The sequence below is a fragment of the Pinus tabuliformis genome, chromosome 5_1, assembly GCF_031772625.1.
Source record: "Pinus tabuliformis cultivar Carrire ecotype Pingquan chromosome 5_1, CPIR1, whole genome shotgun sequence".
NCBI classification, from domain to species: Eukaryota; Viridiplantae; Streptophyta; class Pinopsida; order Pinales; family Pinaceae; genus Pinus; species Pinus tabuliformis.
The window spans coordinates 138,601,182-138,623,634 of record NC_142305.1 but is presented as its reverse complement, the minus strand read 5'-3'; the positions used below and the strand labels follow the sequence as shown (position 1 = coordinate 138,623,634).

Below are 22,453 nucleotides of genomic sequence, written 5' to 3'. Positions count from 1 at the left end.
GGACAACAGCTATAGTGTGATTAGATGCAAAAGAAAATATGATAAAATCTTTGTCAAACTGTGGGCTGGTTAGGACAGGGGTTTGGGTTAAGGCAGATTTTATACTCTCAAATGCTTGCTTGGTTTCAAGAGACCATTTTACCTTGGCATCCTTCTTTAACATGTTGCTTAACAATCTTATCAGCTCAGCTAGATTTGGGATAAATATTCTTAAAAAGTTGATTTTCCCAAGGAATGCTTGCAGCTCTTTTATGTTTCTTGGATATGGGATTTGGAGGATAGCTCGGATTCTTTCAGGGTCAATTCTGATCCCATCTTTTGATATGATGTGGCCAAGTAATTTGCCTTCTTCAAGGCCAAAGATAGACTTTTTGGGATTCAAGGAAATGCCATATTTCCTACACGTCATGAATATTTGCCTAAGGTGCTTGAGGTGCTCTTCATCAGATTTGGAAAATGGGGTCAAGTCATCAAGGTAGACAAATAGGAAGTCATGTATTTCTTTGGCAAAAGCAATATCCATTGCTCTTTGAAAGGTTGCCCCAACGTTTTTAAGTCCGAATGGCATCTTGACATACTTAAATGTTCCCCACAGTGTGGTAAAGGCTGTTTTGTCTTGGTCGTCTAGGTGAATAAGTATTTGGTTGAAACCTGAAAAACCATCTAGCAAAGAGATTCTAGATGACCCCACTACCCTTGGTAGGATGTGGTCCATTTTGGGCAAGGGATAGTGGTCTTTCAAGGAGAATTGGTTTAAATTTCTGAGATCTACACAAAGTCTGATTTCACCTGTCTTTTTTCACGTAGGAACAAGATTGGACACCCATTCAGAAAATCTGATAGGTACTATTATACCTGCTTCTCACATCCTTTTTACTTCCTTCTCAATCGGGGGAGGAAGCATAGGGTTAATTCTTCTAAGTTTCTGTTTGAAGGGTTTCTGGTTTGGTTTTAAGGGGATTGTGTGCTGGATCATCGAGGTGTCATAGGATTTCAAATCCTCATAACTCCAAGCAAATACATCTTGGAACTCTTTGAATAAATCAATGTACTTGGGCTTTTGATCAGGAGGTAAATTTCTGGACAATTTGATCATTTTGGGATTTTCTTTTGTTCCAATGTTGTGTTCTTCTATATCAGTTTTAATGGGTTGCAATTTTGGCTTTCTAGGAACATCATTGGCGTCAAACATGTCTTTTAATGGGGTTAGACCAGCAGGCGAAAAGTTATCCTTTAAGTTAATGATCTCAGCCTCTGCTTTGGCAATGTCTTCCAAATGCATTTGTTTCAGCTGTTCTATGTTTTCTTTGTCAAAAACAGTCGGGTTCAGGATCTGCTTGGCTGTTGCAGCTATTACAGCTTGCTGATCTTCATTTGTTTGCTGTTCTGAATCTGTCATAGCATCCAAGTCAATGTTGATATTTGAAAACTCATGCTCAAGAGTGAGGAAATTATTAATCTGGGTATCATTTTTGAACACTTGCCAATCCTTAACGTTATTTGCGACAGCAGGCCTATGTTTTATTTCAGCTGTGAAGTGATGGTTTGGCTCAAAATGAAGCTTGCATGTACTAGCAAAGGTTGCTAGGCTGTGTGCATGAATGTTATGTTCCATTGAAATTTTGGCCAGCTTGAACTCAGTGAATGCATTGAGTGTATTAGTGGCAGCAGTCCTATAGGCTCTCATTCTATTGTCATTGGTTACAAAATTACCTTTCATCTGTTGTATGATTAAATCAGAGTCTCCTAGGATAGACACTTTCACAGCTCCTATTGCTTTGAGCAATTTAAGGCCTAGCAGGAGAGCCTCATACTCCTCCATGTTATTTGTGCATTTAAAATTCAGTCTGTAGGCATGACCTTCTGCATGGTTGTTATATGTATTGTGAATCCAAACACCTGCCCCTGCTCCTAATTTGTTAACGGAGCCATCAAACTCTAAATACCATGTGATTTCCTACTTGTGGTTGATGCCTAAAGTGTCAGTCAACTTAGGATTGGGCAGATTTGAAATTTTTGTTTGGGGAGTTTCTTCTAGTATGCTGGTTGTACTAATTATTGTGACAGTTTCATCAGTATGTGAAGCCGATTCTTCATTGATGTGTGCTTGTTGTTCCTGAGCGAAGGGCTCATTATCATTTGGAGAATTTGTGTCATCATTAAACAAAATAAAGGAATCCATATCATAGTGGATTGAATAAATGGGAAAATTTTCAGGCTTGCTCTCGCTACTTACCACATATTTCATGAGCGTTTCTCTATACAGCCTCTTTGGTTGCCCAAAGACTGAAATAGTGGCATAGGAGAGGTCTAGTTGAAGGGATCCTTGGAGCTTTGCTCCCCATAATATTGATAGGAGCATACCATACTTTGGTGGAATGTCAGCAACTACTACATCCATAAGGATGGTCTTGTTGAGATATTGGACTAAGGAGACACACAGGTCTTTGATGAGGCCTAAACATTTCACTTGACTTGACTCAAATGAGTATAAATCTTTGTAAGGTCTTGTAACATCAAGATCTAGTTTTTCCATAACTGCTTTGGGAATTAGATTGTGCGATGCCCCTGAGTCAAACATAGTGTTGTGCAAAACTTTGTCATGTATATGCAAACTGACATAAAAGGGTGGGACAGGTCCATATGTTGATTTTCCATTAACTTCTGGGCCAAACAGCAGCTCTGGGGTGTCATCTAAAACATTTACATCGTCCCTAACCTCTGGCATTTGAAGTGATCTTTGAATTTGTTGTCTATACACATTGTGTTTGGAAAGTTCTGAGAGGGGGATGGATATCTTCAACTTAGCTATTTCTGCCTCTAAATTAAATGTCTTTTCCAATGGAGTCTTGGTGTTGATAATGGCAGTTTTTTCTTTTTCTTCTGAACTATCTGCGATTTGCTCTTTTTTATCAGCGTTATGGGAATTGATTGCTTGTGGTTTTTCAATTTCAGGAGGGCTTTTTGGAATACTGTTCGAGCTTTCTTCTGAGGAAAAAGGTGGCAAAGGCTGATCTTTGGAAGGCTGCAGGTCTGTTATGTCTTCTACAGTGACATGTTGCAGTTTTGGGACAATTGGATCAGCTGGTTCTGTTACAACAGCTTTGCCTTTAATCTTGTTGCGCTGTTTGCCATCCTTTGCTTTGCTAGGTTCAGAAATGTCAATGGTCCTAGTTCTCAGCTTATATTGTTTGTGTACTCCATACACAGCAGTATCGTAACCTTGTTTAAACTCAAAAGACTCATATGACTTAGTTTGAAACTGATTGTAGTCGAGTTCATTTTGGTCTTCTTGGCTCAGAAATGTTTTGTGCTCACCTTTTAGATCCATCAGGTTCATGTGAGTGTCCTCTATGGTTTCACTAGAAGTAGATCCTTCAACATAGTTGTCTTGAAAAGGGGGTCTTATGTCATGGTCTTGGTTAGACCTACCAGCATTTGTGTTCTGCGTTTTCCTAAAATTTGGGTTCCTTATGGTATTAGATTGTTGTCCTTCCCATGATGCTTTCCTTTTGACATTTTCTACTCTTTCTCCCAGCCTTTGCAGGCCACTGATGATAGCATCAAGATTTTGATCAAAAGCTGAGGGTTCTTCCTTAAAGGTGGTTCTTCTTTCCATTCTAACTCTGTTTCTTTTGGCAATTAACTTGGCTTCTACGCTAACAGCAACGTTTTGCATGTCTGCAAGGGTCTGAGGAGCTCTTTCTTTTAACTGGTATGCCATATCCAGGTCGAATCCATCAGGGAATTTATACAAGGCCAGATCAGGGGGAGGCCTTAGGTTCTGTGGTATTGCATTATATACATTATTGAATCTTTCACAGTACTCCAAAACAGTCTCTTGAGGACCTTTTTTAATTGTATCATACTCTGCTAGTATGTGCAAGGGGTCTTTCTTTTTCTCCCATCTATTGGTAAAGGATTGGTAAAGCTCATCTGGGGTGGTTATGGAATTTGCAGCGAGTGATCTGAACCAAGTTCTTACATCACCTATTAAAATCTGAACAAAAATTCTCATTCTCACACTATCATCATCTATTTCATAGTTTTCAAACTAATCTTGCATTTTTTTAGTGTGTTGAAGGGAAGTAAAAGGACTAGTACTATCAAAATATGTGATCTTCGATTGGTACTCTTGAGGTAAAGCCCCAAGATTAGCAGGCAGTTGCAGGGGTGCATATCTATTAGCCATATTCCCAGGGATAAGTGGAACAACAGGGATTAATGGAATAACAGGAACAACTGGAACGGTGGGAACAACAGTAGTGGTAGTATGTGCAGTGAATGAAGGTGTAGAAGGAGTGCTATGAGATGTGGATGATGAATTAGGGGAAATAGGGGTTGAACGAAATAAAACCTTGACAGGAGTCGGAATACAGCTAGGGTAAGTTGTTTCAGGACTCAAATAAGCAAAATTTTCCTGTCTTTCTTGCTTCCTAAGGATTTTTGGGATTATGTTAGGGTTCTCAAAAACAGCTGGGGGATTCGGGTCTAGATTTGACCTTGTGTATCCTGGATTTTTCTTAGGAGCCAGCTTCCGAATTTGTTTTTTGGTATTTTTCTGGGAATATTTTTGTGATTAGCAAGGAACTGATCAGATTTTGGAATGGTTGTGTATAGCTTAAGACTAGCATGAAGATTGATTGAAGCAGCTTTTATCTACTCCTGTAAATGTAAGACAAAAATAGTTTCAAAGGCTTCCTGGCTGACATTCAGGCTTCATCTGTAGTTTTAAGGGGTATATAGCAATTAGAAAATCGATTTTTCCTGTGGATTTTTTACAACCTTCTTTGTGAATTTAACTGAGGAGATTCTCCAGTGGAGTCGCCATTATGTTATCACTCAGGTTGTCCCTCTGGTTGTAATAAAGGGATATGGCCGAAGTAACCACAAACCAACTTTGGACTACAGGTTCTAGCCAACCTGCAATCAGAGAGGGCTCTCTCTTTATGATTCAGATTTGTTGAAATTGATTTTAGGCTAGGTATTGGGCTTGAGGGTTTTTTGTTTTTGATTTTGGTGGGAAAATTGATGTCTTCGAGTAGAGAGGCAAAGCATAGTCTGATAAGTTTCAAACCATTGGGCGTGGAGTCGAAGAGGAAGACTGGTGGTGCGTTTTATTGATCACAAGAGAGATATATGGAGCAAGGTAGCTGCACATGAAACAATGTTTCAGGTTTAAAGATTGAATGAATGCTAAGGAATGAGAGGCAATCAAGAATCTCTCTTTCGGCTTAACAGAAGGAGATAACAAAGCTCTACCTAGGGGCAGTAAAGAATCCCTAGATAATTAGCGAACACAGGTGAATTAGGGTAAATATGAGCCAGAAGGAATTCATATTCATTACCAATTCATTCAGATGAAAACATACAGAAAGAGCAGAAATTGAGCATAGAGTGCTGTAAACAAATTCTAAGCTAATCTTTCTTTCTGCTATTCAGATAGTGGTTAACAATAAAACAGAGGTAAGATGCACTTATTGTTCCAAGCTGCAGCACAAGAATTCCACATTTAGTCTTCAAAAATCTTTAACAACACATCAGACGGTCATACTCCAAAATCTTCAGCAGTCTTTGATTATAGAAAAAATCTCAGGTATATAGTGCGAGTCTCTAGTGGGAATTATCAATCGACCAACCCTTAAAACAATGCAGAGGGTGGTATATATTGGCAAAACTTCTTCAAAATTGCTTGTTTACAGTTTGACCTAAACAGGTCTAGAGGAAAGATGTTTACTTTAACCTAATCCCATCCAGAAATAAATGCATAAAATATCTTGAGCTGCGCTGAGGGCCGCCGTATGGGGACTGAGTAAATGTATTGTCCTCGGTGGCTTGGTGCAGTTGTCTCTGCAATAACTGTGCATGGGTTTCTGTTCCATTGTAGTTCGCTGTCCTTAAATGCTTCAACTGTGATTTGAGAGCTGGGATGGGCTTTCACCGCCTGGTTTGAGTTTGTTGGCAGCCATTAAATGTTAACCTGCTTTGGGAACTGAAGGTTTCTTTTAAACAATTTAACTGGTACACTTTGCTGCTTCTCTTTCCTCTGATACTCTCTGACACATGAATTGGGTCTCTTCTCTCCTTTACTGTGGGTCTAATAAAAAATTAATGGCCACTGTTCGGCCTCTGTTTCCTCTAGAACTGTCTTTCGCTCCTTTCTGCATGCTTCGCGAAGAAAAACGGGTCATTTGGCGCCTTTCGGGATTGCTGGGGGCTGCGCGATAAAAAAATTCCCCATTCAGGCCTATTTTATCCAGCGATGCGCGATTTGCGCTAGGCGCATCGCTAGATAAAATCACGCATCAAAAACTGCCTCAGAAACTGATTTCGGGGCTCCAGAGTGTGATTTTCGCCCTTCGCGCCAAAGTTGTTGATGACGTCAGCATGACGTCAGCGGGTGGGACCTCGTACGGTGGGTGATGTCAGCGATGACATCAACATGATGACGTCAGCATGTACGGAGGTGACGTGGCAGTACGACGGGTCTAATGATGTGGCAGGGACGTGGCAGGGTGACTCGGCGGTACAGTGGCAGGAGGCCACGCAGGCAGATGACGTCAGCGTCGACGTGGTGCTGACGTAGGATGGAGGAGGGCGGTAAATGGTTTCGGGCGCACCGCCTTTGGACAGAGGTGGTTTCAGGGGAGGTGGCTCCGCCATGCCCGGGAAGGTGACGCATGGCAGGAGTATGGCGGCAATACCGCCCATCTCACGGACGCTAACCTTCGGGTGGCTCGGAGATGGGAGGGCCCGCCCACCGTAGATCTATGGGGCGGGTGATCGGACGGTCGGCGGGAGGGACGAGGTGGTGGGGAGTTAACGTACATGGTGCGCGGCATATCTGGATTTTAATACGGCGCGGCGGGGGGTAAGAACTATGGTTTACGTGGGTCATGGGGGTTATAAACGGGCGGGTTAATATTTTTATATTTGGGACTTTGGCATAAGGGGTAAAATGTGGGTTTTTGAGGGTTAGTACTAGGAAACATCAATTATTAGCCTGACCAGGTGTGAGACTAATTCCTTTGAGACTCGAATGGGCTAAAAACAGCCCCAGATAGACTGATTTTTCCCTGACTTAGAAGAAATATGGCTATATTTCCAGGGAGGGGATATTTACATAGGGAAGTTTTATATACATAGTTTTAGTAGGGGAAGGGGAAAACTGATAGGGGGTTATATACTAGAGTTAGTAGTTAATATGGAGATGATAAGCAGGCGCTAAGGTGGGGGACCTTAGGTTGATTTTTGAGGGAAAAGTGACTCATAGATGAGAAATAAAGAATCCTTGAGTGAGGCAGATATTCACTAAGACGAATGACATGGAAAATGATGAAACTGAGAGGAATCAAGTAGATCTTGACCTCTTTGGGGAAATTAGTGAGTGACTTGGGGAATTAGAAGAAGGGGGAGTTAGTGATGTCCAGCTTGAGCTCGTCCAGATGAAAACCGCCTGATAACTGTGATCTGAAAAGATAAAACACTTTGTAACACAAATTTGATCATAGATCATCATTCTGCCACCTTACAGCTACCTACCCAGCCTACTCACCTAACATTTTTTCTTCTTTTTGGTTTGGGTGCACTTAGACTTGCAGACCCAGCTTTACAATTTTTCTTTTTTCTGTTCTCCGATCTAAGTCTACACTTATTTCTGCCAGGGACCCAGATTAGGATATTGGGCTCCTTTGATTCTCTACCTATCTATAGATCTGCCAAGATTAAACTGTTTGGACAGATATCATTCTCTATATTCTAAAATAGGAAATTGAAACCTAGGGAGACCAAGATTAGACTGTTTGGACCTCCCTTTAAAAACTCTTCAAAACTGGAACAACTCATCAAAATTGGAATACAGCAGTGGCATTTGGATTAGCACCCTTCATGGCATCTTGTGGAAATATGGAACACTGTAGCCTGCAAAGTATGACATATTTGGCATGTAAAAATGTCAATCATGAAAAATGAACACCTGTCACAACAGGAGGCTAACAGAGAAAAAGACACTATGCGTAGTAGTTCCACTAGATCCGGCCGAAGGAGAAGGATACACTGAACCGATGCACAATGATGATAGTGATGACAATCTCGATTGTATCTACAAGATAACCACATGAGAACAGGATTGGGTGAATCCAACAGCAGATGGTAGAATTTCGTGGGAGCACGAAAGCTCTTGCACTTCGGATTCGGATGAAGAAATAAAACGATGGTGGAATCAGCTGCATGAAGTAACCACGCTTAATTACAACATGATGGTTAGATCACTGCGCTGTGTGACAAAAGAGGTAAGGGATCTGCCTATGTTGGGCTGCGGATCCCCCCATAGTGGATTTTTGCGGCTTAAAGCCTAGTTTTGGGTCAATGTAATGTAAAGACCCCACAAAATGCAGGCACGGTGCGCGAGAGTCTAGGGTAGTCCACCCTAAAAATATTGTAATTTAATATAGAATGTGTTAGCCTACCTAGAGTGAGGCTCTAAGTGTAGAAGGGAGTGTTTAGGATTGATCTTAAGTGATATGGGTTTTTGAATACGATATTCGCTCTGAGTCTGTAAGTTTGAGCCTTGGGTCGTAGTAGTAGGAAAAGGCTCTGTAGCTATGTGCATAGAGGCCTGCAAGAGTCTGTAGTTGTTTGCGCAGACCCCTGTAGATGAGTGCGCAGGGCGGAGTTGGGATTGTAACGGAATAGAAGTTTAATAAAAGCTAAGTTGATCCTGGAATATTGTGCATCTATTCGTAGATCTGTATGTTTATGCTTCTATTATAGTCTTATGCATCTCTTTACAATTTATGATTGCACACACTTGTTATGAATGTTGAATGATTGATGAGAATATTGGGCCCACAAAATTGAGTTAAGATCTATAATAATAACATAGTAAGAACAAGGGATCTAGACCACACGTCTTCGCGTTCTTTACAGAGCTACACGAAGGTCAGACAGCTGCACAGAGCAATGCAAGCGCGTAGGATCTATTCGCGAACTTCCCAACCTTCATCAAGACATCCCTAGGGTGCGGAAACCTGGTTCCAGCACCCTCCCATACTACCTCAGGTGAGACCTCAGTCTGCACACCGCAGACTATTTCCGAAAGGGTTGGTAGTTTCAGGATTTGTTTGGCTAAATAACTTCTGAACCTAGGTCAGGCCCCAATAAGCCAACAAATGGTTCTATTGCCGGGACCGGGATCTACCTAAGGGATGTCTGATGTCGGAACACTAGAACCCTATGAAGAAGGAAATTAAAGATTGGTTGGATTGGAAGCTTCACAAGTTCATGACATAGGAAAACAAAACTTTGCAGATATTTGAGAAGAGGTGGCTGGATCGCTACATATATATGGAAATCCACAAGATCTTCTTCACTTCCTTCTCTTTAGAGTTGTATGATTGGATTGCGAGGTTAGCTGACAGCCAGGGAAGGTACAAGCTCGATCAAATGATAGTGTGGACTTCAGAATTAGTACGCAGAGTAGAGGCATAAAAAGATATGATCGAGTAGGCCGTGGACCATTGGATCGACTAGATAATAGGGGTGTTTATCACTGAGTTCGCGATAGAAACAACTGTGAGCTATAGCGAAGCAGAACGACATTTTCTCAAGGGACCACGAGTTAGGTACATCAAATCCTTGAATACCTGGATTAAGATGTTGTTTTGTGAAAAGTGGGTTATGCAAATACATTAATGATTGGAACGATGCGGAGCGGAAAGATCTATGAAGGGATTGAAGTGTTAGGAAACAGTCCTTTAATTTCACCTTCGTGAGAGAGCAATGAAGAGCGGGGCTCAGGTTTCCATGAGAAGTGCGATCAGTTTGATAAGGTAGCACATTCCGCAATTATCACCTCCAGTTACGCCTTCACCTATTGGGTGTGGAGAATGATTATTTAGAGGTATTTATTTCAACTGGATGCATACGCCAGGAAGATTGTACACCCCTCAACATGGGGGGGTGTAGGGGGGACTTGTCCCCCCCGCAGGGGTTCGGGGGGGGGCACATCCCCCTGGCCAGGGGGTACGGGGGCTAGCGGTCCCTCGGTGGGGGTTTCGGGGGCAGTGCCCCTGAAGCTAAAATCAGATGTAAAATTGCCTTGTAAAAGTATAATAATTTCTAGTCAATCTGGGCTGTTGATTAGGCAGATGATATGATGGTAGAATTTATGTTTATTTTAGGGTTTTTTGCCCTAGAAGGAAACCCCTCTCTTTGTATGAGGGCATTTTATTGAGGCTGTGTAATAGGTGTGTATTCTCAGAGCGAGAAACAAAGAGGTGAGACTATGAGAGAAAACAGAGGATATTACAGTGGATCTGCTGTAAGTTGTGTCTCTTCATTTTGCTGGATAATAGAAAGGAAGGACTGGCTATTCGAGGTGGATGTAGCCCAAACTGGGTGAACCACTTATATTTGTGTCTCTCTGGTTTTATGTGTTTGTGTTTTTCCACATATTATATGTCTTGCATTTCTCTGTCATATATATAATTTTTCTAACATCACCCGCTTCACTTATTTCACCTCCATCTTCACCCACCCCACTTCCACCACCCCCAAAGTTCAGCATGGCAAGCGCGATCTTGCTACCCATATTTAGATGAGTAGGGAATGAGGATGTAGACCAGTTCTGGTTCGTGGTAAGAGCAGTGTGGGAAGCACAAGGAGTCACGGATGAAAACATTAAGAAGGCCACCTTGGTGAGCGCACTACAGGATCGCACGCTGATATGGTATATCAAGCACTTGAATGATCCCCAGTCATTTCTGACCAGTACCTCTTTATTTTTGTCAAGCTTGAGGAGGATAACATATGCTTGTTCTATAACCTGCCCTTCGGGCAAGCCCATCGCTATGTTTTAACGAGCCTAGCGATAGGGAAACTCGTTCTCGTCTAAAGACAAGTTTGTCTCTATTTAATCATTTTAACGAGTCTAACGACAAGGAAAACTCGGTCCTTTTCATTTTTAGAGAGTCTGAAAAGGTACAGAAAGTCAACTCCAAAATTCCTTTTTCGTCATCTAATCCCTTAAGTCCGAAAAAGTATAAAACAATATAGAAGGGATGAGTTTTCGATAACTTTAACGAGCTGAATAAAACAAGCGCTCGACCATTTTGTGCAATAATTCCTCAGGTCCAAAAAGATTAAAATCTAGAAGAGGGATAGCTCTTCCGGTCACTTTAACGAGCTCGAAGGCCAAAACTCGGCAAACTTTTCATATTTTTCGAGTCAGGAGAAAAGAGCTCAAAGAAGACTCGTCTTTTGAGGAACGAGTGATAAACAGGGATAGCAGCAGATTCCAGGTACAGGTTGGAATTTTCCAATCACGGTAGTGTCACAAGGATGGCTAGGTGAAATCACTCTTCACAGCTGTTCCTCAAAATAGGTAAACAATCATATGGGGGTGAACGATTGGCCAAATGGAATGGAGGTGGCAGGTGAAAAACACGACCAAGGCTTTTTATGGCTAATAAATTTACGATCACAATGGTTATTTACCGGTATAGGTTCATTTTTTAATGAGCTTAAACTCTGAAGGAAACTCTTGCTCACGCTTTTCTATTTTTTAACGAGCATAAATTCTGTGGTAAAACTGCTCGATCTTATGTTTATTTTTTAACGAGCATGAACTATGTGCTAAAACTGCTCGGATCTTCGCTTTTCTATTTTTTAACGAGCATAAATTCCGCGGTAAAACTGCTCGATATACCAGTCATAAGATAAGAAATGTCTCCTGCAAGATTCCATTTTTTATAGAGCTTGCACCTCACATAAGCTATGCTCCCTCTCATCCTTTCTTTATGCAAGTTCGGAAACGGCTAATCCCAAAAACAGATAAATAACCGCTCTTAGCTTGCACTCCAAAAGGTTTGCATGCCCCCAGGTATAAAATACAATTTCAAGGCTGCCCTCCTTTGCTTTTCTTTGGGTGTTCACAGCTACTTGTCGTCTTGCTAGTCTAATGTTAACGATACTTGTCTTCTCGTTATTTTTAACGGGTCTTACGCGGTACTTGTCTTCCCGTCGGCCCAACTTTTAACAGATCTTTTGCAAGATCGCAAGAGAACAACTACTTGCGACAAGAGAGCAGCTACTTGCGACAAGAGAAAAACACTACTCAAAGACAAAACATTAATGTTATTGAGGGAGGTTTGCCTCTTTCTGGTTACCCAAAGATTGTTTTGTTAACACCATCAAACGAAAACATCTCCTCGGCACTGTCTACCGAAGTAGACAATGGTGAATGACCTTTGTCAAACAAGTAACCTTGACAAAAGAATCCTGTTCCAGAACAACCCCTCTTCCTTCTTTCGGACGGGGTACGGACTAGTCATATTCTTTCGCAGAAATTCTACCTTATACCCAGGGTTTCCTCTGCCCGAAGCAGACCAGGATGCATGCCCCCTGGGTTCCAGTCCCATCTTTTCGAATCACTCGCATTCATCGGGAAGGAGGACTGGGGGTGGAGACATTTCTTGAGTGAATAGACCATTGAGGGTTGGTATGTGACTATTTGCGATGCGTGATCCCAGAAATGAAAGTTGGTCTACGAGCTTGACCATTCTTCCTTCGTGTGGAAAACACATTACTCTAAAGAGTGAGGAGACTATAGCTCCCATGCAATATATATAGTCTCGTCCAAGGAGTAGGTTATAATCCAAGGGTCCTTGAACGACCATCACGTTCATTTGAACGGTCTTCCCTTTCAATGTAACAGGCACATTGGGGAGGATCCCTAATGGTCGACTGGTTCCTTTATCAAAACCCGAGAGATTTCTTATCTCAGGTAAAAGCTCCAGGGAACCCAGTGCTTTCCAAGCAATAGAGGAAAGGATACTCACAGATGCCCCTTCATCAATGATAGTTCCAGCCATTACCATTCTATAAATTTGGACTATGATTCTGAATGGTATACTGGCTGGTAACCGGGGTCTACCTAGTTGGTTCCAATCAAAGGACACAACCAGGTTGCTTGGTGGTGGGACCGAATACACGGCCGGGTATGACCCTGACGATGTTCCTTCCTGCGATAAAGTAATGGGTGCATTGCCCTGATGCTCATCAGAGTCGGTGTTGATGAAAAGAATCTGGATGGTGTCATCCTTATTCTCTTCAGTGAGGGTGTCATTTGAAGATGAATCTTCAGTGACGGTGTCATTTGAAGATGAAACCTCAGAAGGCGGAACTGGGTCAACTGCCGTACCGACCTTTAGACTTTCGTCTGGTCTGGATTCAGTAGGTTCATTTTCAATGACTGACGCTTCAGCTGACCACTTGAGTGGTCCAGCTGTATTTTCAACCAACGAAGGACTTGGCACAAGTTTTTTGTATCCAGGAGGAAGTCTCATCGGTGAAACCGGGCGATCTTCCAAAAATCTCTTCGCTTCGTCTAAGAAGGGACAACAGTGGATGGCGTGATCGCCTTCACACAGTCTACAAGGGGATCTTGCTCCCCTTCTTTGTCTTGAACCTTCACTTTCACTGGTTGACGGTAAGCATTCAACATGGCTATCAGAGGTTGATGCTCCCGAATTATGCAACCGAGGGGACCAGTCCCTTAGTATCCGGGGAATACAGGGACAATCTCTATGGAAGTGTGACGACCAAAGCAAGGGAACTACCAAAAATGATGGGGTAACAAGAGTAGACAAATTTGAAAGTGCTATACCAGAATAGCAACAGTGGGGTGCGCTAGAATTGACGTTACGTGTGACACCCACACGATGGGGGAATACACATCAAAATAATATGGGGAACTTGCGTGAATGTAGAAGACATATGCACTTACAGTGTGGAAATCCCCAACTATGAAAGCAAGCTGGGCAGCCAGAATGAAGCAGTTTGCATGCCCACCTATGTTGGAAGCAATTTGCATGCCCACCTATGTCGATGGGTGCATACGTATGCTGGGAAAACACCGCCTAGACTAAGGATAAAAAATTAGAACCCAACGTGGCAGCAAGGAAGGCGACACACTCCACAAACAGTCTACGCCTGAGCATTTAAAAAGCTATGTGGGGTCATGAACAAAATCTACCCGATGGGACAAACTGAGTGGGACCTGCGCGTGCTCGTGGTCCGATGGGCCTATGGGGCCATGTGCAAGAACCTGAGCGTGGAAATGGTTCCAAAGACGATGAGCAGAGTCAAGGCCATAGCTTTGGGAAAGAGTCCTCACGCAATCACTCCTATAATTGCTACAGTGTGCAAGCACCCGAGTGAAGAGATTATGCAGCCATGCAAGGATGAACATATGCAGATTCAAGAAGCAATTTAGTGAGGGAACCTTGAGCTTTGCACACTCAAAGAAGATTGGGTACGACTGAAGCAAGAAAGAATATTAATGGACGAGGATATCAGAAAGTTGGAAACCAAAATCTCACAAGTATTATGCGTTGATAGAAGGATGGGGCCATGTATGGGCAACCCTACCACCGCACTAGAAGATTGCCACCAAGAGCTTTTGGCTATGCTACCATGGCTGTGACCAAACCTTATCAAACAAAGTCACCAAGGAAGCGTACTACATAAGGAAGAACGCGACGCATTGATAGGAGCGAGGGTAATTATGGGAGGCTTGCGGACTAGATTGAAAGGTGACTTGAAGCCTCGCACCAGTAGTGCGATCACCTGACTATCCATAGGAAGCACAGTCTCAACGCTCCAAGCAGTTGAAAGAGAGCTTGGGACTATAAAAGATTCTGTAGGGGAGTTGCGCAACACAAAAGTTGTGCATAGAATTAGTATGATGCACAGGTCGCATCCATGCACAAGGGACTGCGCTACCACGCGAATAGGATGGAAAGTGACCATTGGTGTCACTGTTCATGACAAGATGGCCATTTAAGACAATGAGGAGTGGACAATATTCATTTAAGACATAGGGTCAGAACTAGATTTGAAACGATCTGCTGCCAATATAACATTAATGAGCTAGAAAAGGGGGGAATGGTCGAATTTGAATTCCGGTAGGCCTATAAATTCTAGATGATCATCCACTGAAAAACCCTTGGCATCTTGAGAATTAAATTATTGTACATGGACTTTACATCTTTAGGGGCTTTGACAACAAGTTCAGTATTTGAATCATTACCGAAAGATACGCAGGACCTGTTGACCAGAGCAATGTCGACTGCCAAGGAAGCCGCACCGAGCCCTATGTCACCAATGGGGGACGCGCTAGATATTCCAAAATCACCTCAGACACCAAGGCCCAAAAAGGATCCACAAGGAGTAGGACCAGTCCGTATGTCTCTGAGAAATCCACGGTTTGGAAAACTGTCAATGGAAGAAAAAGGAAAAACAATTAATATTGAGAGCAATGATGAGGAGGAGCCTTAGACCTTTGTAGAAGAGATAGAAATAGAGGAAGAGATGGAAGAAGACATCCAACCAATAAGTGCCATAGAAAAGCTTCCCAAGTATGTCACTCCACAGAAAGGGAGGGTAAAGGTACCTAAAGATTTGGATGCCATTAAGAGCACAATCAACACCCTGTTCCTCCCGTGGGAGTTCTGATTGAAGGTTTGGTTGTGGGCCGTGTACCCACTATGAATTTTGAAGATTGGGACCTCGCGGATAGCGAGAAGTTCCCTCATTTGGAAACTAGCCAACTGATGGAACAAAGCACGGAGGGGGTAGTTACAACACTGCAGACACGGAAATGGCTGCGCGGGGTAGAGGAAGCTGGGCTACTCCACCTCCTATCAATTCCACACTTTCATCAAGCCCCAATCATGATATTTGTCATCAGGCAATTGCTTTTCTTGGTGCACGATGGGTACTTTTGGCTGGAGGAGCCCATTCCCATCACGACGAAGCTCATTCATAAGATCTCTCGGCTTCCCTATACGGGAAGGGACCCCACGGAAATAACTGGTACAAGTGGAGACTTGGCGATTACGGAGGCCGTGAAAAAGAAATATAAGTTGGAGAATAAGTAGAGGGGTTACGTTATTATTAGAATTCAGGAAAAAGTGGTTCGCTACCCAGTTGTTGGCAAGAAAGGTGATGAGAAAATACTGTGGCAATGAGGTACCAACAATAGTCATCGTGCTGGCCAAGCAATGCACAGAAGGGGTATGATTCAATTGGTCGCAGTTCCTTTGCGAGGAGTTCCTGACAAACTGCAGCTAGGCCCAGGAGTAGGATAAGACCTTCCACTACACGTGGTTTCTCTTATCCATCCTGTTGATTACAGGAGAATTGCCTGAGGATAGTCAGTTTCCTCCCCTCGATCAAGATTGGCCAGAGGCTGCAAAAATATGCATCGCTATGGGCAATGAAGGATGCCATGGGCATCCGAGAAATCAAGATCTTTTGGGTACTGATGGAGGTGAGTGTACAACTATGGATCAACAAACAGTGATGCCTATCCTCCTCGGTATATGATAGTCTAAGGATCTTTGCAGACTTTAAAGCAGATATGCACAATGTGTATATCAAGGTGCGGAAGGATCCGGAGTAGAAATGGACCACGCTCCCATTCATCGCAATAGATGATGCTGTGTTGATGGTGCTCAGCACATGGCCACTGGAATGGTGCACACCAGATGTGGTAGTGAGCGATGAGATAGAGATTGAAAAGCAGAAGGCTGCCACCAAGTGGCTATCACAATAGAAGCGGAACAAACAACTAGCTGAGGAAGTACGGGTGTCCCGAGAGGTAGCGAAGGCCACCGCGGAAAGGGCATCAGTAGTAGGGGCCACTACGATGTAGGAAGAAAGAGGCCTAGACCTAACCAAAGGACAGGGAACAGATGATACAATGGAAGGTGTGGACCCAAGCACCACCTCGACACAATTGAAATGACTGCATGGGATAGAATGAACAAGGCCACGGAAGAAGACCAAGGCTTCCAAGTTGGATGGGGAGCCTATTACACTAACTGAGGGTGGCCTATACGACATCATTGAAATAGTTCACAAAGTCACTAGGGAGGCACTCCAAGAGGCAATGGCGGAGTAGCAGAATGTGTTGGGGAAGCTCAGGGTGCAATTCCAGGAACTTTAGGTGCGGGCCTCATAGCAGGGAGCAGTAGCCAGGGTTATAGGTACATCAACAACTAAGATTTTTCCACGGGCCAAAATAGAAAATACCATTGCTTTGCCAGAAGGAGCACTGAGAGTGGAAAATACAGAAGACAGAGCCATGGTAAGCTGGCTCAAGGGACTAGGTTTAAACTTGGCTGCCTTGCCGCAAGAAATATTATACCAACTACAGGATGGAGCGATGACAGAGCTCCATGCTAGGGAAGGATGCACAGTAGAAGTGCTCAGTGAACAACGAATCAACATCGAGTAGCTGAGCCTCCAACGTGATGAAGCGGTAACACAGGCTCAACAGTTGGAGAAAATCGTCGAGGAAGCATGTCGCCGCATCCCCGAGCTAGAGATTGCAGCAAACTTACTAGTAGGTATCCGGATCCACAAACTAGCCAGTGGATTCCACCAGGCACAGGAGGAGGCAACAAGGATGTTGGAGAGGCAAATCCCCTCTACGGATAGAGGCGATCCCTACTAGCCCAGAATGGGACTAGCAACAATCAATCAATGCTACTGTGCAAGTTCCTAATTGCAATTAAACAAGAGGCAAAGAACACCTACTTGGATTCCAACGCTATTGTTTGATGAAGAGATGCCGCTCTCGCTCCTTCTATCCAGCCGGTCACGATCTACCATGATCTCCGTGAATAGATACCTGCACACACGAAGAGACAGACAAACACAAGCGTGAAATCTAATAAAAGCAACTATACATCAGTCAGAAAAGATGTAATTCACATTAACCATTGCAAGACAAATGAGAATGGAACCATAACAGTAGTCATCTATTATTAAATCAATAACAGAGAAAGGTACAACCAATGTTCTGACGCTGAGTCCTTCTCTTGGGGGTCCAGTCAGCAAGTCTCATAAGCATTCACCTTTGGAAATGGATTCTCCCAACACAAAAGCTCTCTCTCACACAAGCAACACTCACAACCTTCCTTAAGCTTCCTCTAGCAAAACCACACTTGTCACACCAATACCTACTAACAGCAGCAATCCAAGCACTATGAATTCCACACTATCCAAACTAGCTGCTCATGGTAATGGTGGAGGTTTATATAGAGAAGGAGTCCCCATGAATGGTGGGAGGACAAGCTTATCTTCAAGGGAAGTAGTTGCAAAGGGTCGAACAGACATGCCATAGAAGGGAGGCGATACTCACAAAGCCAACAACCAAGTCTGGAGTTATCTGGAAGGCTGGCTGTTGGAACAAATTCGCCCAAACTGGATCAGCGCGGGTGCATAACTGGTCTGGCGCGCTGACGTCGCAAGGCAATAACGGTCAAGCTATTGTCAGCGCGGGTTAATACAAACAGAGGCTGCGCTGGTCATGAAATTCGATCAGCGCAGAAAAGTCGTGTGCTTCCGCGCTGGCAGCGCACGCGTTCTGTTATGAAGCGCCAGTCAGCGCGTGTATTTTAGAAACAGATGCGCTGATGAGGAGAACTTTGGGAAAGTGGGTTTTTGGCCAATTAAGAAGGCACGAACTTGATTATTGTGAACTCCTGACACAGTAGGGTGACTGATAGGGAGACAGTGACAAATTGTTGTGTAACAAAGGATCCAGATGGACCTCAACCTATAGATCACGGAGCTGAGGCTGAAAGTGCAGCCCTCTACATCGCTAGAAGTTAGAGAGCAGTGGCACCGCGACATTCAATTCGGGTTGGAAGCAATAGAGCGTGCCATATAGGATTTCATAGGCTTTTTAGATCAGTCACTCTTCACCCTCACCTCACTCTGGGAAGACCAAAATGTTGTTGGGAAAAGTATCCAATACGGAATGACCCTATCCAACTCTAAGGGTGATAGTACCTCAGCAACAACCGAATGCAAAGCTATTCAAGATTACTTCTTTATGAGATGTAAGCGAGAGGAGAAAGAGATCCACTAACCGTTATCTTCCGCTAATGATTGATCCAATCTTCCCTCTTTGCTGCTTGCTCCCAGCTCCTTGCTCTTTCACTGGCCTAGCTACACCAAGATCCTGTAAAATGACAAGAGAGGGAAACTACAAGAAGACTACATTCATAATTGATTCAAAGATTAGAATAAATCAAATATACAAGTATCAATACGCCTGTTATCACTGAAAATTCTGTTGCCAAAATTTTTCAGACTAGCTTTAGGACAAAGTGTTTCCGCAGCGCATAAATCCTTTCTAGCAGTTTCGCAGCGCTACAGGTTTAGGTGGTTTCGTATCGTGCTACGAAATTGGGGATTTGTTCGAGTTTTCAGTAGAGGTCAAAATCCTAGCATGCCTATTGAATAGAGTTCTGTTACCCTCAAGAAATCAGCATCTAGTGAGAATCTCACAAGAAGCATACGCATCAACTGGCCAATGGAAGGACTCATTGAGTTCAACCAAGTTATGTTGAGATATATGCCATTTTTGCCACCAGCCCTGCGAGCAGTGTCATTTACTATAAATGCATGTGAGCAGTTTGGAATAGCTGGAAGAACAGGTCTAGTGTCCTTAATGATATATTTAGCCTTACTCCAATCTCTGATGGGAAAATACTTATTGATAATGTGGATATATCAAATGTCTCTCTCAAAGAACTCCGCTCCAGACTGACTGTTGTCCTCCAAATTCCGTTCTTGTTTGAAGGGTCTTTATGGGAAAATTTAGACCCCTTTGCTAACATTAATCCAAATGGAAGATTTGTTGTTGTATGTGGTGATGGTGAATACATAATTTATACGACACTGGCATGAAGGAATAGATCCTTTGGATCTGCACTCAAATTTGTTTGGGCCTCAGATGGAGAATATGCAGTTCGAGAAAGTACTTCTAAGATCAAGATTTTTAGCAAGACATTCCAGGAAAGGAAGAGCATTCAGCCAACATTTTCTGCTAAAAGTACCGGGGGAATATCGTTATGTGTAAGGAATGGAAATGAGCTGCCCTTCTGTATCACTCATGTTCCAAGGTGGCGGTAATGCAACATGTCATAATATTGGTGCTTGCAAAGAGACAGTTGACGGTTGTACAAGCAAAAGTTGCGGTGGTCATAAAGTGGACATAAGGCACTTTTCAATAGGAACCGCAATTTCAGGTCGTTTGTTTGGCACCAACATAAGTGATAATATAGATGGTGCTGGAGGAGATAGGGTTGCCCATTTGGTTGATCTGTATGCATCCACATAGTCGGTATCTTGATGGATTGGATCCTCAAGGAAATGGAAATGGTGCTAATTTTAGTGCGCAGAATGATTGGCAGGGAGCGTAGTGACATGTTTTGATTGACAATTCCTTCGGTCTTCTGGAGAATGCAAGCCCAGCCTTGTGGCAGAGTCTAAGGATGTTTTTGATCAGAAGGCAAGTAATAAATATTGGATTGATGTGCAACTTCGGTGGGAAGACTATGATCCTCATGACCGTGAACGGTATACGAGAGCCAAATTCTTAGACTATACAACAGCTAATATGTCAATTTATCCATCACCCACTGGTGTTATGATTGCAATCGATCTTGCTTACAATTTACATTCTGCATTTGGTAATTGGTTTCCTGGTTCAAAGCCTCTTTTGGCCCAAGCTATGAATAAAATAATGAAGTCAAATCCTGCCTTGTATGTGTTAAGGGAGCGCATAAGAAAGGGCCTGCAACTTTATTCTTCGGAGCCAACAGAACCGTATTTGTCAACTCAAAACTTTGGAGAGGATTTTCAAGCAACTGTTAGTGTGTTTGAGAGCTCTTCGATTCATATGCGGGTTGGATGAAGGCTCTGAACTGGATGATTCTCAAAAGCAAGTATTGAGGAGGCTATCAAATTAAGAGAGTTCTTTGATTCATATACGGGATGCTTGAGCGTTGCTCACAAGATGATTCTCGAAAAACAAGAGTTGTCTATGAGTTGCAGTTACCGGGGATCCTAGAAAATTTTTGTAGCGGCTGTAAGAGAACGTTGAAAAAAAGCAGTGGAACTCGAGCACATGTCATTAATATCATCAGTATTGTACCATATTATAATTTCATGCAATCTTCTTTGCACAGAGTCATCTTGATCTTTAGACTGATAATATATTGTGGAAGAGGGCGCAAGGCAGGGTTGTGCTGTGTGAGAAATTAGCACCTAATCTTTCTTTAAAGAATGGCGACTGCAAATCTTGTGCTGCCCTGTTACATATGTTGCTATATCTGCATCGTGGTTTGCAAGATGAAAAACAACTCTGGAGGCTTGCAAGTGATCTTTCGTAAGAGTGGTATTATGGAGATTTGGTCCACGCTGATTAGTACCTGCAATGCTTCCTATGCTTGCAACTTCAACTTTCATGCATCGCCAACTTCTCCTCATACAATAATTTATTTCTGAGTTGACCCATGGCAGCATAGGTCCTAATACATCTAGCAGATCACATTCTTTTCTATATGAGAAATTAGGCTTTCAACAAGTCTACAAAACTTGTTTTGTTGTGATTCTAATTGTTTTCTGTTGTGGAGTTTGTTACACCGATGTTGTATGGACCTGGAATGAACATGGTGATTCAAAGTATCCATTGGTGCCAGGGCATGAAATTGTTAGAATTGTGTAAGAAGTTGGCATCAATGTAGTCCATTTGAAGGTTGGCGATCATGTTGGAGTGGGTACATATGTCAACTCCTGTCAGCGATGTGAATATTGTAATGAAAGAATGGAAGTCAATTGTGCAAAAGGGTCTATTTTCACCATTAATGGTATCGATGTAGATGGCACAGTGACGAAAGGAGAATATTCTAGTCACATTGTTGTTCACCAAAGGTACTATTTTAAGATACCAGACAATCTACCACTGGCTTCAGCTGCACTTTTGCTCTGTGCAGGAATTACTGTTTGCAGCCCTATGATTCATTATCACATGAATCATGCAGGCAAGTCTCTTGGAGTAATTGGGCTAGGAGGTCTTAGTCATATGGCAGTAAAATTTGGAAAGGCTTTTGGACTGAATGTAATAATTTTGAGCACATCTGCATCAAAGAAGGATGAAGCATTGAGCATTCTTGGAGCAGATAAATTTTTATTGTCATCTGATAAACAGCAGACAGAGGACACTGATTTGGAGCGCTTGAGAATAGACATTGAAGATTTGAAATTGGAAGCTGTAGAATCTATTGAAGTGGCTGTAAGAAAAGGTGTTTTGCGGTGAAAGGTTCCAGGTTGGCAGGGCTTGCAGAGAAATCTGGGCATGCTGTTTGAATTTTATAGGAAAGGTATTGACATTGGAGTCTGGCAGCTGAACAGGATTACTTGCAAGTTGTTATTCATTTGTTGAGGAAAATGTGAACAATCAGCTGAAAGAGAAATATGGGGAGAAGGTAGCAAGAATACAGAGAAGTGATGAGACTGTGTATGATGCAATTACACGGTAGTTTCGTAGCGCGCTACGAAACAGCTGTAGCTGCATATTTCAGTTGAGGCA

At 42.8% G+C, this 22,453-nt stretch overlaps 1 pseudogene; it reads left to right on the top strand.

The window, feature by feature from the left end:
* The first annotated feature begins 21,688 nt into the window (after positions 1-21,688).
* Positions 21,689-22,180, top strand: LOC149163807 (putative cinnamyl alcohol dehydrogenase 1 pseudogene; annotated as a pseudogene).
* The last annotated feature ends 273 nt before the right edge of the window (positions 22,181-22,453 follow it).